Source organism: Xyrauchen texanus, chromosome 1 (assembly GCF_025860055.1).
Source record: "Xyrauchen texanus isolate HMW12.3.18 chromosome 1, RBS_HiC_50CHRs, whole genome shotgun sequence".
Taxonomy (NCBI): Eukaryota; Metazoa; Chordata; class Actinopteri; order Cypriniformes; family Catostomidae; genus Xyrauchen; species Xyrauchen texanus.
Genome location: NC_068276.1, coordinates 24,091,833 through 24,106,687, shown reverse-complemented (window position 1 = coordinate 24,106,687; position 14,855 = coordinate 24,091,833). Strand labels below are relative to the sequence as shown.

The 14,855-nt window shown below is 39.1% G+C and overlaps 1 protein-coding gene across 1 annotated transcript in view; it reads right to left on the bottom strand.

Annotated features, from left to right (window-relative positions):
* The window catches only part of LOC127630544 (tetraspanin-18-like), a 66,229-nt gene extending 53,409 nt beyond the window's left edge, over positions 1–12,820 (bottom strand). Inside the window, exons 1-3 of the mRNA XM_052108342.1 lie at positions 12,798–12,820; positions 8,239–8,308; positions 4,969–5,074 (exon numbers count right to left, since the gene is read on the bottom strand). The gene's annotated coding sequence lies outside the window, so the exon portion shown is untranslated. The remainder of the gene's footprint in view (positions 1–4,968; positions 5,075–8,238; positions 8,309–12,797) is intronic.
* Positions 12,821–14,855: the final 2,035 nt, after the last annotated feature.

Here is a 14,855-nt window from a genome sequence, read left to right as displayed (position 1 = left end):
CTAACAGCTAGCGGTTGTGTTATTGTTTTAGGCAATTTGTGTCATGTTTAAGATGATGTCACAGCAGTAGAGGCGGCACAACTATGACGATCAGCCTATAATCCCACCCACATTGAGGGGCACTAAACTACAGTGGAAATGCAAGCTCAGAAAAGTAAAGCGAATAGAGTTGAGTTGAGTCGAACCGTAACGTGCAGTGGAAAAGTGCCAAAAGGGACCCAAGTGCAGAGGGAAACAGTTCAATGAATTTATTAAAGGCAGTCACTCAAATAAGGTCAGGCACACCCGGTACGAGCTGTAAAACATCCGGTGTGAAAATAAAAGTCGCTCAATGGGCTAAGAAAAGAGTGTGTTAGTATGATGAGTGTGTGCATTGTGGAAGTCTGGAGCAATCTGAAGAGTGTTGAAGCTGGTGTGGTGTGAAGCAAAGACCAGATGAGATTCTCCCTGAGATGTGGGCAGAGACCGAAGAATCTTCCTCCACAGGAATTGGGCAACAGAACAGGCGAACAATGAACTGGCAGAGTAAGAGAGGAAACACAAGGAATAAGTAGGGAGTGCATTCAGAGATAAGCAGGTGGAACGGGCGAGTAAATCATTGCCATGATCACGAGCAAGATAGAAAAGCAAACAACAGTATGAGCTGGCACAAATACCAGAACCGTGACAAATTTTGTCCCTTCCACGTTCTGAAATACACTTTTGTCAAGTGAGTGTCTAATGCAGAAGAAACATTGGCAGTTCTTGAGCAGGAGAATCTATTTTGTTTGTGTGTGTTATAATAAGTGGTGATCAGGTGCTGGAATGTGTTATTTTGAATGTAATGATGAGTGCTTGTTGTGGCTGTTATCAGTGGCCTTATCAGTGGCAATGTTCACTAGTGCACATAGATGCACGCTCTCTGATCTCTCCACTGTTCCGCAGCTCAAGCTCTTGTCCAGTTAAATCGCAACACAAAATGCAAACAAATGTGTCCTGAATCGTGATATACACCTACTGACATACAGATTTATTAATTGTCTATTAAAATAAGTACTAGGGCAGATTGGAACAGGGAATTCCTTTTACAAGAGGCCAAAACTTTACAACGATGTCAAGCAACTAATTGTTCATCCACATATTTATTTACATTGGCTTCTAAAAAAATCCCATGAGCAACAGTCGCAAATACAAGGATAAAGTCATCAAATTAATTATGAAAATATTTGATATTACTTGAATTGGGCATCAATAATGACTATTTATCGTAGCATTAAAAGATTATTTGAAATTGTCTGTGCATAACATCATAATAATATTCACAAGTTTTGTGACTCACCCTGAGTATTAGGCACATCAGCATTTTTTTTTTTTTTTTATTTTTTTTTCAGAAACATTCAGTATCTTAAAGGGTAACTAAACCCCTGCTCAGAGTCTGACTCCACCCACTAGCAATATTTGAAAAATGCTGGAAAAGTGGGCAGACACCAGCGGGGATAGAGGGGACGAAACGAGGGCTGGGCTGAGCGGGGGGGGCGTGCACCTGAGACCCGTAGTGACGGATTAACTGACAGCTGCTGTCAGACTCTAAAATGGAGAGTGACTGGAGTGGTAATTTTCTCCAGGAGTATTACTATTATGTTATTATTATTCCTCACACGGTCGCAAGATGACGTGTACATGAATCTGATGAGTTTTATAGAGTTGATGTCAATAGCGCGCGCTCTGTAGGCATATTCATATTTTGCCGCTATGTGAAAAAATCCAGCAAATGCACCGGCGCGTTTGTCTACCCCAGAGGATTAACTTTAGCCTAACTATAAATTGTGATTCAAATATATATGATCACTCACCTCAAGACGCCGCTGCGGTGGTGGAGTCCATGCAGGAGGAGCAGCGTTTGGCACTGCGTCGCTTTTCAGCGCGAGCTGTTTGGAGAAGCCCATTTCCACCTCCATTGTGTTGGAGAAGCAATCCCACTCCTACAGCTCTAGGCGGGAACTCGCGGTCTTCCAGGCCAAGGACATGCAACCACTGGCGCCTAATTTCCAAGTCTGCTGGAAAGCTATACAGTCCAGCAGTGCCAACCAGCAACACTACACCTACGTACAATCCTGACCACTGTACTAAATAGAGATAATCTACACTAACTTGAAGCTATCCTAACTGACGCAATACTATGCTACTAACTAACTATGCTTCTAACAATACTACACTAACAAATATGCTAATTAACTACCTAGACTACACTAAATAATCTAAATAACTATATAAATGCTATGCTAAATAGATGCTAAAATACTCTATCCTGATCGTTTTCAATACTCGCAATTCCAACTCCTGACTCGCTACAGTGGTTTTGACGAAACGAGATGGTTTTTATACTGCCATGGGCGTGGTAGCTCGTACCAAGGGTGTGGTGAGCTGGAACCTGCTTACGTCAGCTGTCACCGGTTACGTCACAAAGTACCGCAAACAGCCAATAGGAAAATTCAACTGCAGTAGCCACCGTTCAACCTGAAGAGGGCAGCACTCAGACGTTTTTACACCATATATTGTAGAAATAAAACACTTTATACACAAATGTCAAAAAAATTACTTGAATCAATGACCAGTACTAATAAAGCCCCATGCTTACAGATCATTAACTAAAAAAAGTTGGTTTAGGGTTTAGTTACCCTTTAACAGTACACTTATTACAAGGATGGTCCCTAAAGTAGCCTTTGGTTATGTGCTTTGATTAAGGGCACAATAATGATAGCTCTTGGCTAACTCCTTATTGGGCTCGAACTAGCAACCTCCTGGTTACCATCTATAAAGACTATACATTATCTGTGGCCTTCTGAAACTAAACGTATACATGAGTATCATCAGTCGCAGTGAGACTCTGTACTGACTTACATTCAAGCACTCAGTGTAGCCTGTAGGAACCTGTAACTGACTGATCTGGGTTCTGTGAGGTCCTATGGGAGCTGCATAAATAACACTTGAAGGCAAGGTGACCCAACTTAGATCATTGCACGCTGTGCTTGAGCCCTGAAGCTTATATTTATAGACAATGACTACAGGTACATTGCTCTGCTGCTTTCCTCTCTTTCCTGTTAATGAGAATTTTAGCCATATACTCAGACAGTGGAGGTCGACACATTTTTAAAGGGATGTTGTGCTCTGTAGCAAAGCCAAGGGCAACACAACCCCCCTCATTCTGTAATAATAAATGCCATATTTGAAAAAGTAATAATAATAATACCTCAATTTAGCAATAAAAGGTATATACAGTACACTGTAGCATTTAAGGCCAGACTTTGCTGGTTGCATGCTGAACAGTAATGGCAATGTGATCACACAGGAACTAAACTGACTGATGTTATATTCAGTTTATTTTTGTATACTATATATAGATCAGTGTCCTGTCTGTTGTTCTCAGGTTGTGGGAATTCAGATGAAATGGTGATTAGTGATTAATGAAATGTGGGTTAAAAGTTCCCCTCTCAACTCCAATAGCAGGCATTTAAATAGTTTTCCAAATGTCTTCCTTCTATTCTTCCACACTCTGAAGTGCGCCAAGACTAACCTACAATTCATGGTCTGCCCACATAATATATGATAACTGACAATATCTTACCTTAGCAAGACACTTAATTCCTGTAATTTAATTCCTGTTTCAATAATACATTTGAGTCAGACATTTACAATGTTTTTCAGTAATGACTATATGACACTGTAGACTTGTTTGAAAGAGTGTTTTGTCCCTCCAGGGCCTCAGTAAGTCACTTGGAATTCAATGACTTATGCTTCCATTGCTGAATGAAAATTAATGTGTGGTCTAGTTCTGTGCAATGACTCGTTTATAACGTGTTGCCGGTTGCCATGCAAATAGGACATACGGATTTCAGCCTATTGATGTTCTTGTTAACAGTTGCTTGAGCATCACATTTAAAAATGCGCCTCTATAGCATTACAACCACCTAGACAGGTCCAGACTGCTGTGCTGTACAGTCACCCATCTATCACTGCTTAATCATCCAGTAGGCTACAGTAAGCTGCAGAGTCTTGAGACAGGAAGCCCTCACAAAAAAGTAGACCAAAGCTCAGACCAGCAAATAGCAACTCAACCGTAAAACGTAAAGGTATACAATACATTGTATTTCATCATATAATAACTTGTTATTTGTTAAAGGGAAAATTAATAAATCCATCACATCTTGCTTACATGGGGTGGACTACAGCTGCAAACTGCCAGTGGCTTGATTTTAAACTACTTACACAGTGGACAAAACCAATGAATTCCAGAGTTGTCGTGACTGCTGCTATAGGTCACTGTTAAATAATGTACAATTTTCCCTGTCACCTGAGGGGAGGATGACAGATCACAGTGAGAGAAAAGTTATTTATAGCTCTGATGTCATTATTCTGAGTTTCAGCTACCATATTCCAACAAGATGTACTTGTGTGGAGTGTAATTGATGTTATTTGTTATTAGTTGTTTGACCTGTGTCCATGCTGCGGTATGAAATTAAGCATGATGATTTTAGTGTAAAACTGTATATAGCTTTAGATTATCTGTCTTTATTTGATGTTTATCTCTTTTTGGATATAAGACATATACATACGTATGGTATAACAATACATGTTTCCCTTTTCCTTCACTTTTTGCATATGCAAATGTGGAGAGCACCTGCATACATGAAGTAAGTCTGTGATTCATCAGCTTCAGTGAGTCAGAAATGATCTTTCACTGTTCAAGAACAAATTAAGCCATTTAATCTCTGATAGACCTTAATACAAATGAGCAACATCCAAATTTAAGCAGCTTTACCCAAGCAATAACGATTAATGAATAACAGAAATTCTGAAAAGTGCAATAATTGACCAAGGTTTTAGGAATAATATTAGGAAAAATTGCAAATGTTTTCAGAATATTTCAATCAAAACCTAGGGAGAAGCAAAGAGAGCAGCTGTGTATAAACTGTATACTGTCACATTTACCTCAAGTTCCTGGTTATCAGCACCTCTTCTTTCCTGTCTTTTGTTACTCCTTTGTATTGCAGTTTCATCTGGAATCCTCCAGCTCTGTTATTATTCCTGTCAGGAGCTATTAAATAGGCAACAAAGTAAAAGGCTTCAGGAAAGGTCAAGCTCTGGGTGTGGGCAGTGGGTTATAGACATTTTAACTGACATTATTAATTGATTTCCACATGCTGTGTGAATCGTACCAGGTATATTGCTTCCACCTCCTCCCTGAGGAAGAAGCAGGTAATGTGTATTGGAATGCTGATACTCGATGCAGTAGATTCGAGAAATGCATCCATTCACAAGCATTTGATATAGATGCTTGAACTTATGCAGTGCTGGGAGGAGAAATGTATAGTCCTGATTCTAAGTGCTGGGGCATATATCAAGCCATTAGGTTTTGGCAAGCTACACTCCCCATTTTGAACTTAAACCTTGCCTAATTTTTGTTTCCTCTCATTCAGCAATCACTTTCTCTCCATTCCCCAGTAGTCTGACCACAGGGATTGAACAAAATCTTGAGCACTACCTGTCATTCCATTTTATAATCCAGATGAAATAGGGTGGTAAAAGTAGTATTACATGGCCCATTGCTCAACACATCTCTAAATTCCACAGTGGATAATGTAATCAGATTACAAAATCAAGTGCTTATGGTTTGATTCGGTGTTTATATAAAGAACTGTTGTCATACTGAAAGGAATAGTCCACCCGAAAATGAAACTTCTCTTTAAAATAAAGCTGTCTTTATGTAAGGACTGTTAAGGGACTGTACAATGCAATAAGAAAGGTATTAAATGGAAAGACACAATAAAATATATATATAAAAATGCTCTTATAATTTACCCACCCTCATTTTTCTTCTGCAGAACATAAATGAAGTTTTGTAGAAGAATATCTCAGCTCTGTTGGTCTTCACAATGCAAGTCAATGGTGACCAGAACTCTGAAGGACCAAATATCACATAAAGGAATCAGACTCCAGTGGTTTAATCCATGTCTTCTGAAGTGATCAAATTGTTTTTTGGTTAAAACAAACCACAATATAACTCCTTTTTCACTGTACATCTTCAAGTTGCAGTCTCTAGGCATGATCATGATTTCAAGCTCGATTAAACTTCCTAGTGCTTGATGCATGTGCAGACTGCATCCGAAACCAGGAAAATGCTACCTCCGGAGGCTCTGTGTGGAGGTAGGAAGGGATAAAGGCATGTCCGAATCCAATGTTCATTTTACATCCTGTCTACTGAGATACCTTCATCTGACCGATTTTTGAAGGCAGCAAAGATGTATCCTTCGCTGCCTTCAATCCTATGTGCGTGGATCCACAATGGTTGAGCTGAAGAAAAAAATGGTGGCCAAAGAGGCAGTTGACAGCCATTTTTTGTATAATGCAAGTTTTTTCCCTCTTCAACTTTTGATTTTATTTCTAGCAAGAAATTAGTATTGTAGTTAAATATACACTTGGTTATCGCCAAAAATCTCTTGAATTTATTCTAGATTGTTAGACCATTGTGGTTCGGTTGATGAATGAAGCAGACGCATTACCTTTAGTGGACACCAGATGGCCAAAATCAATTGCTGGTATCCTAGCAACGATGTGACATTATGCTGCCTCAGTAGCCTGTCCAAAACCAGTTTCTGGAGGTACCTTCGTACACGAAGTCAATAACTGTTGAGTCATTGACTGATAGGGCAGAGAGGCTACAAGACAGCTACCTTCGGATGCAGCCACAGAGTGCTAAATGGAGATACAGGAATTGTAATCAAGCTTGAAAATACGATTGCCAAAGAGACTGCTGATGTAATGATTGATAGTGAAAAAACAATTACATTTTGGTCTTTTCTCACCCAAGATCAATAACATCGCTTCAGAAGACATGGATTAAACCACTTGAGTCATATGGGTTAATTTTATGCAGGGGTGAGGCCAGAAGGCTGTCACGGGTTGGCAGCAGCCATCCTAAAAATGGGCTTTGCCACCCCACTTGCCACTCCAACTTGGACCCCTCTCGCGTCCTGGAGATGGTGCGCAACAGCTTATGCCGTACATGTCACACATGGTCAATAAAAACTTTCCGGATACATCTGGAATGGCATGAGGGTGAGTAAATGATGAGATAATTTTCATTTTTGGGTGGACTATATTAACTTAATAAAGTTAAGATACTTTTATGAAACTGGGCTCAAGTAAACATTAAAGTAGCTCATGATAGAAATACTCAAGTAAAAGTATTACAGTAACTTATGTTAAATGCATTGAAATATGTTTTGAAAGTGTGTTTTTCCTGGGAATTGAACCCCATGACCTTGATGTGCCAGCAATATTAGGGTACATTAACAGCTCAATAATTATAGTTAACTAAACATAGCCTCATTAATTATGTGGGTTGCTCACTGGGGGCTGAAAGACTAAGATTTTCTATAAAGGTGCTCTGAATCTATGTATTTTGTGAAAAGCACCATACATATGACTTGACTCTTACTGTGCCAATATTTCTTTCTTATTATTCTGAACATTCTTTTTTCTTTTTTTTTTTTACAGTAAAGTCAAGTGTCAATGAAATCAAGCTTTTGTGGGCCGAAATATATTATCTCTACCTAGCATTATGTGTGCAAGTATCTCTCTAGAGGAGAGCCAGCTTGCAGCTATCCAAGTAAATGGAGGTGAGGATGTTTCTTGACACACTCATCTCCACATTACATAAAGAGGGAGTGACAGCTCCAGTCTACTGGGACTGTGGTTTTCTCCCAACTGTCATTAGAGTTTCAGCCCTGTCAAGCTGAACATCAGATTCTTGACAGAGAGTAGATGAGAGAGAATCCAAGACTGAGTCGCCTTTCATGCATTTTTGAGGAGTGATTTGGAGTGATGTCATGCCAGATGAGTTTAAGCCTCTGTACCTTTAGTGATAAAATGCGAGTCTTTTGGAAGCAGTCAGTTTTAATCAACAAATAAAATAAAATTGTACACGTGCTGTTCTTGATTGAATCCAGATAAATCGATAAAGACTACTGTCATGTTAATACTCATAGCTCTTCGCATCTAATAAACGTTCTGTATGATACAATCACTTCCAGCCCATAAAATGATAATTTAGTAACACAATAAGGATGCATGAGTCTTTGCATTAATACCTTAATGTATTAAATATATTCTAAGAGAGCAACACATGCATCCATCTGGGTCTTCAGTGCAGAGCAGCACTGCACCGGTGTCAGAATTTACTGGGTGTGCAATCTTTACCTGAACTAACTGAGCAGCACTGCAGCTGCAACCCAGTTCACGTTATCACAGACGAACAGGAACAGCTGTGCTGTAATGAATGAGATCATTAATATAAAAAGAGCATGTACTGTAAATGAAATATGCAATATAGATAATATTGTCTATTCACTTATGCTGCAAAAAATAAGGTATGCAAAAGAGATGGTCTGCTTAAACTTAAGCAGACCAGGGAAAATAAGCAGTGAGAGACATGTGAAAATGTTTGAAAGAAGTGAGATATGGTTTATTATTATTATGACGGAGTTTGGCTTGGGTATTGATAGACAATGTGGACATTTGAAGAGAAATGCATATTTGGAAAGACAGAAAACTGTAGGGCCATGGTGCCGGACTTGCTGATTCAGTACATCTGTACAAACAGCTTTAGTTCAGTGATCCCCTCCACTTTCCTTCCTGCTTCCCTAGCCCTTCATGCCCTCATTGGAGTGAACAGGATGGGCTGGACACAACATACCAGAGTTCTGCTCTCCAATACTTTAACCACAGTTCAAAATGTTAATTGGATAAACACATCAATTTAGATTCGCTATTGTCCAAATGTTGTGAAGTGAACTAGGTGTACAATGAACAGCAAACATAGACTTTTGCAATATACTGTAGGTAACTTAGACATGGCAAATGTGTTATTGTTACTGTAATAGCAGCCTATATTACTGCATAAAACTAAATTGATGCAATGGTTAATGTTTAAATACACTTCCTTGCCAGCTGTAGTAGGCTACACTGTATTTACAATGGCTATAGATATGATTTTAATTCAGATAATTTAATGTGTGCTATGTGATAAGATTTTGTTGTCCATGGATGATGTCTTTCCTGTGAATGAGACTAATTTAAATGTCAAGAGTGACATTTTCTACATAAATGTACAAACTGATGAGCTCCTGGAAGTCCTCAGCTTATTAAGATCCAGAACATTCCTCTACAAAGTCAAAAGAGGACAATGTGAGAGGACTATAAAGCGCAGCATCTGACTCTTAACTAGGGGACAGAATTCCCTCACATCTTCTGGTTAAATCATGCTCTGGTAGTAGTGTTATGAAACCATAAATGACGTAATGACTCTAGTGGAGGGCTAGCTCTGTGCACTTAAATGTATCTTAAACCACTTTAATGGAGGGCACACAGCATCATTGAAAAATGAAACAGACCAAGATGTTTTATTTTATCAAGTTTAAGAATAATCAAAGTATATGCATGAAGTATTAATTTGCAGTTGACTATATACAATTTTATCAGTGCTCCGCTTGAAAGCTGAAGTATCATTTGAAGGAAAAAATCCTTACATTTTTGCATTTAGGAAGCCTCAGTGAGTTCTGTTCTGATAGATGAAAGATGTTTACCACAGCAGGGAATCACAACTGTACAATGTGTAAGTAAGTCGGTCTAGCAGCTTACAAAAGGAGAAAAAGAGAAATGGGCAATGAACTTCCCATTGAGTGAAAAGTGGTGGTGGGGCACCTCTGGTGCTGATCTCATTGTCGGATGTGTTATGCTGTTTCACCAGGGCCAGACAGGAAAATTTCGTATTTTACATAAAGAGAGGAGGAGGAAGTAAGGTGTTAATGGTGTCACACTGTGGTGGCCTGTTTTATGCATACTTCTTTATATCTGTATATACTTTGAGGGCAGCGGAACAATCAAAGTAGTTGATGAGAAGATGACATTTTCAAAAATTATAGTGCAATCAATCACTTTAGGGTGAGTGTGAAAAACAAGCATGAACATTTTCTGTACTCTGGCCGGCAAATTGAGGGGAAACACGCGGCTTGAACCTCAAACACATAACATCCCTCTATACAGACCATTTAGTTCCCACAGACCTCCACATGATTTCCCAGTGGTGTCAGTGGTGAAAACATACCTTGAGAATAGTGTTGTGTGGCATAACCCAAAGAGAGGAGCCATGTGTGGGGTGACTTGAGATTAATGAGTAATATACATGCACACATTTAGCATTTATACTGCAATTTGTAGAAGGGTGTAACATAAATATTATAGTTAATCAGCTTTTCAGCTTCATGTACAACTTCAAAACATCTTTAAATTTCTAATAAAAGCAAAATAAAATTATATGATATTGCATTGTATATGAAGTTGAATTATTATATTTATGAATTTGGATTAATGGTTGGAAGACAAACACATTGCTCTTTCTACACAGACACATCCCATATCACTGATGATAAAGTTCAGTTTATAGATTAAACACTTATCTAGTCTGGTGGTTAACCCCACATACATTGACAAAGAGGGGCTTTGTTATCAGCAGTACTGTATTTTTGTACTATATTCTATGTGGCATGTCTAGCTAAAGGCTAATGTCATGCAGAGGTTAACGGGGGGAAAAGGGTCCATCTGTTCTGGAGGAGGGGAACCATACACTGGCCTTGGGCTTGCCACCACTGTGTTGCTGCATGTCCATGTAGATGAGTGTACCAGACCTGCCCTGAGAAGTCCTACAGAACTGTGCTACAAAGTGTATCCAGCAAGATCCTCAACGTCATTGTTCCCAGGACCAACTTACTCACTGTTTACACTCACATTTCACTTTATCTCAATATGAAAACAACCATGGTCCCTGTGGAGGGTTGTACCCCTGCAACTCAAATACGGTCCAATGCCCAAATGCAGATGAACAGGATAGGCACACAAGGATGAGTCGGTATACACACACTCACATACACACACACACATATATGTACTGTATGTGTGTGCATGTTTGTGTACATGTATAAATGTGGTCAGACTGGTTTAAACTGAAAAAGTCTACAGTAACTCAGATAACCGCTCTGTACAATTGTAGTGAGCAGAATATCATCTCAGAATGCACAACATGTCGAACCTTGAGGTGGATGGGTTACAACAGCAGAAGACCACATCGGGCACTTTATTAGGACCACTGTATGTACACAATATACAGTATATACAATATATATATAAATACACTGTATATATAAGGTATATCATAAGTGTGTGTGTGTGTGTGTGTGTGTGTGTGTGTGTGTATACCTGTTACCATATATGACAAAATACCTGTTACAATATATATATACATACATTTATATAGACAAAAGTTTGGAATAATGTACAGATTTTGGTGTTTCAGGAGGAAAGTGGTACATTAATTCACCAAAGTGGATTTCAACTGATCACAAAGTCAGGATATTACTGATGTAAAAAACAGCACCATCACTATTGGAATTTTTTTTATTTTTATCAAATCCAGACAGGCCCCATTTCCAGCAGCATCACTCCAACACCTTATCCTTGAGTAATCATGCTAAACTGCTCATTTGGTACTAGAAAATCACTTACCATCATATCAAACACAGCTGAAAGCTGTGGTTTGTTAAATGAAGCTTAACATTGTCTTTGTGTTTGTTTTTGAGTTGCCACTGTATGCAATAGACAGACCGGCATGTCTTAAGGGCAAAAAAGGGCAAAAAAGAAACAGCTTTCTTTAGAAACTCGTCAGTCAATCATTGTTTTGAGGAATGAAGGCTATTCAATGCTTGAAATTGCCAAAAAACTGAAGATTTCATACACATGTGTACACTACAGTCTTCAAAGACAAAAGACAACTGGCTCTAACAAGGACAGAAAGAGATGTGGAAGGTCAGATGTACAACTAAACAAGAGGATAAGTACATCAGAGTCTCTAGTTTGAGAAATAGACACCTCACATGTCCTCAGCTGACAGCTTCATTGAATTCTACCCGCTCAACACCAGTTTCATGTACAACAATAAAGAGAAGAATCAGGGGTGCAGACCTTATGGGAAGAATTGTAAAGAAAAAGCCACTTTTGAAACAGAAAAAGAAAAAGTTAGAGTGGGCAAAGAAACACAGACATTGGACAACAGATAATTGGAAAAGAGTGTCATGGATCTTAACCCCGTTGAGCTTTTGTGGGATCAGCTAGACTGTAAGGTGTGTGAGAAGTGCCCGACAAGAATCCCATATATGCTACAGGAAGTGTGGGGTGAAATGTGTCCAGAGTATCTGGACAAACTGACAGCTAGAATAACAAGGATCTACAAAGTTGTTATTGCTGCATATAGAGGATTTTTTTTGATGAGAACTTTTTGAAGTAGTTTAAGAAGTTCTGAACATTGTTTTCAAATTGTAATAGTAATTTTTCATGTTATTAATGTCCTGATTACACATTATGATCAGTTGAATGCCACTTTGGTGAATAAAAGTACCAATTTATTTCCATAAGAGTAAAATCTGTACATTATTCCAACATTTTGGCCGCCAGTGTAAATATATATATGACAATAAGATTCTATAAGCTCTTCAATAATTTATTATGGTTCTAAATTAGTCACAACATCTGTAGTAACTATTTTGGAAGAAACTATGGCTGCCATGGTACATATCTGAAGGGTTTCACTGAATTGTCCTTATTCTGTTTCTGTACATAGGAAAATAAAATATGCCATAGCTAATATAACTAATACAGTATCCTATATTACATTTTGTAGAGTTTTGGAAATTCAAAGCTGTACTTACTCTTCCAACCTCCCCGTTCTCCCATTCATTAGCCATCTCTGTGAAGTCAAATTAAATTAATTCAGTGAGGATGAGCAGAGGATGACTCGGTCACAGGAAGTGTGTGTGTGTGTGTGTGTGTGTGTGTGTGTGTGTGTGTGTGTGTGTGTGTGTGTGTGAGTGAGACAGCTCTGTCTCTTTTATATGCTGTCACACGTGTCTCAGTGGCTTCCTGTCAGCTGCTCTTTCTCAGAGTCATTATTGTCCAATCAGTTCGGTTAGTCCTCGACAAAGTTGCTTTCTGTCTTTGTGTGTATAAACACGAGAAACCATCTGTAAAACAATACCATATGTGCATTTACCCCAATCCATCTTGAGAATCTAAATTGGAGAACATGAGCTAATGAATAATGTTGCTTGTAAAAACTACTCTATAACAAACTCAGCATTCAACCACAACTGTAAACATTTACATGATGAATAAATTCTGCTGTCCATGAAAACTACTAGAGCAAAGCACGGCAGCTGTTGTTGTTTGGCAGAGTGATATTCCAGACGGCTTTCTGTATTGAGACAAAAGAATCCAGTGTAAACCCATCACCATTATGATTACCAGTGTAGTTCTGGAGAGCTGGAGTAGAGACAGATTACTGGATGTATGGCTAGGGAAAGACACTGAGGTGCATTTGAGGTGCATTATCATAGATTAATGGAGACCAGGTGTCTTGTCTGTGATCACTGCACAGGTAAAAAGCCTCTCTATTTACATGTACCATCTGTCTGATAACAGTTTTAAGCCTGGAGCATTTCACTGCAAGGGCCCATTTTAGACTGAAAGGTCATAGTGTATTGCCTTTGTGTTTTTTTGTCCACATGCAATTAGCATTGACATCTGAATCTAAATGCAATTTTAGGCCAAAAATGTACAATGAAAGGAACAAACGGCCAGCTGGACTCTTAAGCCATGGAAATTCAAGAGTAGTTGAACGTGAGTAGCCGTGTGTGTGGCGTTTGAACAAGGTGATGGAAATTCTTTGAAAACAGGATGGAGCTCGGTGGGAAGGCCAGTGAAAGGGACGAGCAGGTGGCAATGAACCCTCTATTGTTGAGGGAGAAAGAGCAGCGGGCCTTGTCATTTAACACCTCCAAGAAACACTCAAGAGTAATACAGACCTCTATGATCCCTTGAAGGAAGACTACTATACTATGGATAAAAACGTAACTGTTCAAACAAGGCACCAATCACAGCAGCCTACAGCGTGCACGCTTTGTTTTGAACTTGCCTTGGCGGCATCTACTAAGCGCGAACCAGGGGTGCGTTTCCCAAAAGCATCGTTAGCCAACTATGGTCGCAAGTTCCGTCGTTATCATCATAGTTCAACGAGTCGGTGTTTCCCAAAACCATCGTTCCAACGAACATTCGCAAACAGCATCGCAGAGTTGTGTGGTTGGAACGACAGCTCTCGACCTGTGGTTAGAAGCAGAGTTTCTTGTTATTATAACGTGGGCTTAATAAATTATTATCTTGAGCCAAATAAGCAAGATGACATTCAGTACAATCAGTATAATTTATTTAGAAGACATACAAATGTCCTTTATGTCTTTTAGTTTGTCAATAGATTTAAAGCACCGTTTTTGAAGAGTGCGCATGTGTGAACGTGCTCTAGTGCGTAAGAACGAGTCTATGATTGAATCTGGAAATAAAGCAAATAACTGAGAAAAATATGAGAGAGTCCTCAGATGACATGTCCGTAATTTATAGCAAAACATCTAGCATTAATTCGATCGCAAACAGATTCATTAAAAGTAGTTTTTACTCCACCACATGTGTGACATCATTAACCAACGTGGTTGAACAACCAATGTGCGACAATACGGTTTCGGGAAACAGTCGTGACTAGCAAGTTGATTTCTTCAACAGTGCAAAGTACTACGGTAGTGGAGCAGCAAGTTACGTCGTTGTACGGGAAACGCACCCCAGAGCCGTTAAATATGAGAGTTGCGAACATAGACGGTTGCGACAGGCTAGGCTAGCATTGTATGGGTGAAACTGCGCACGATGGCAGACGGTGCTAATAT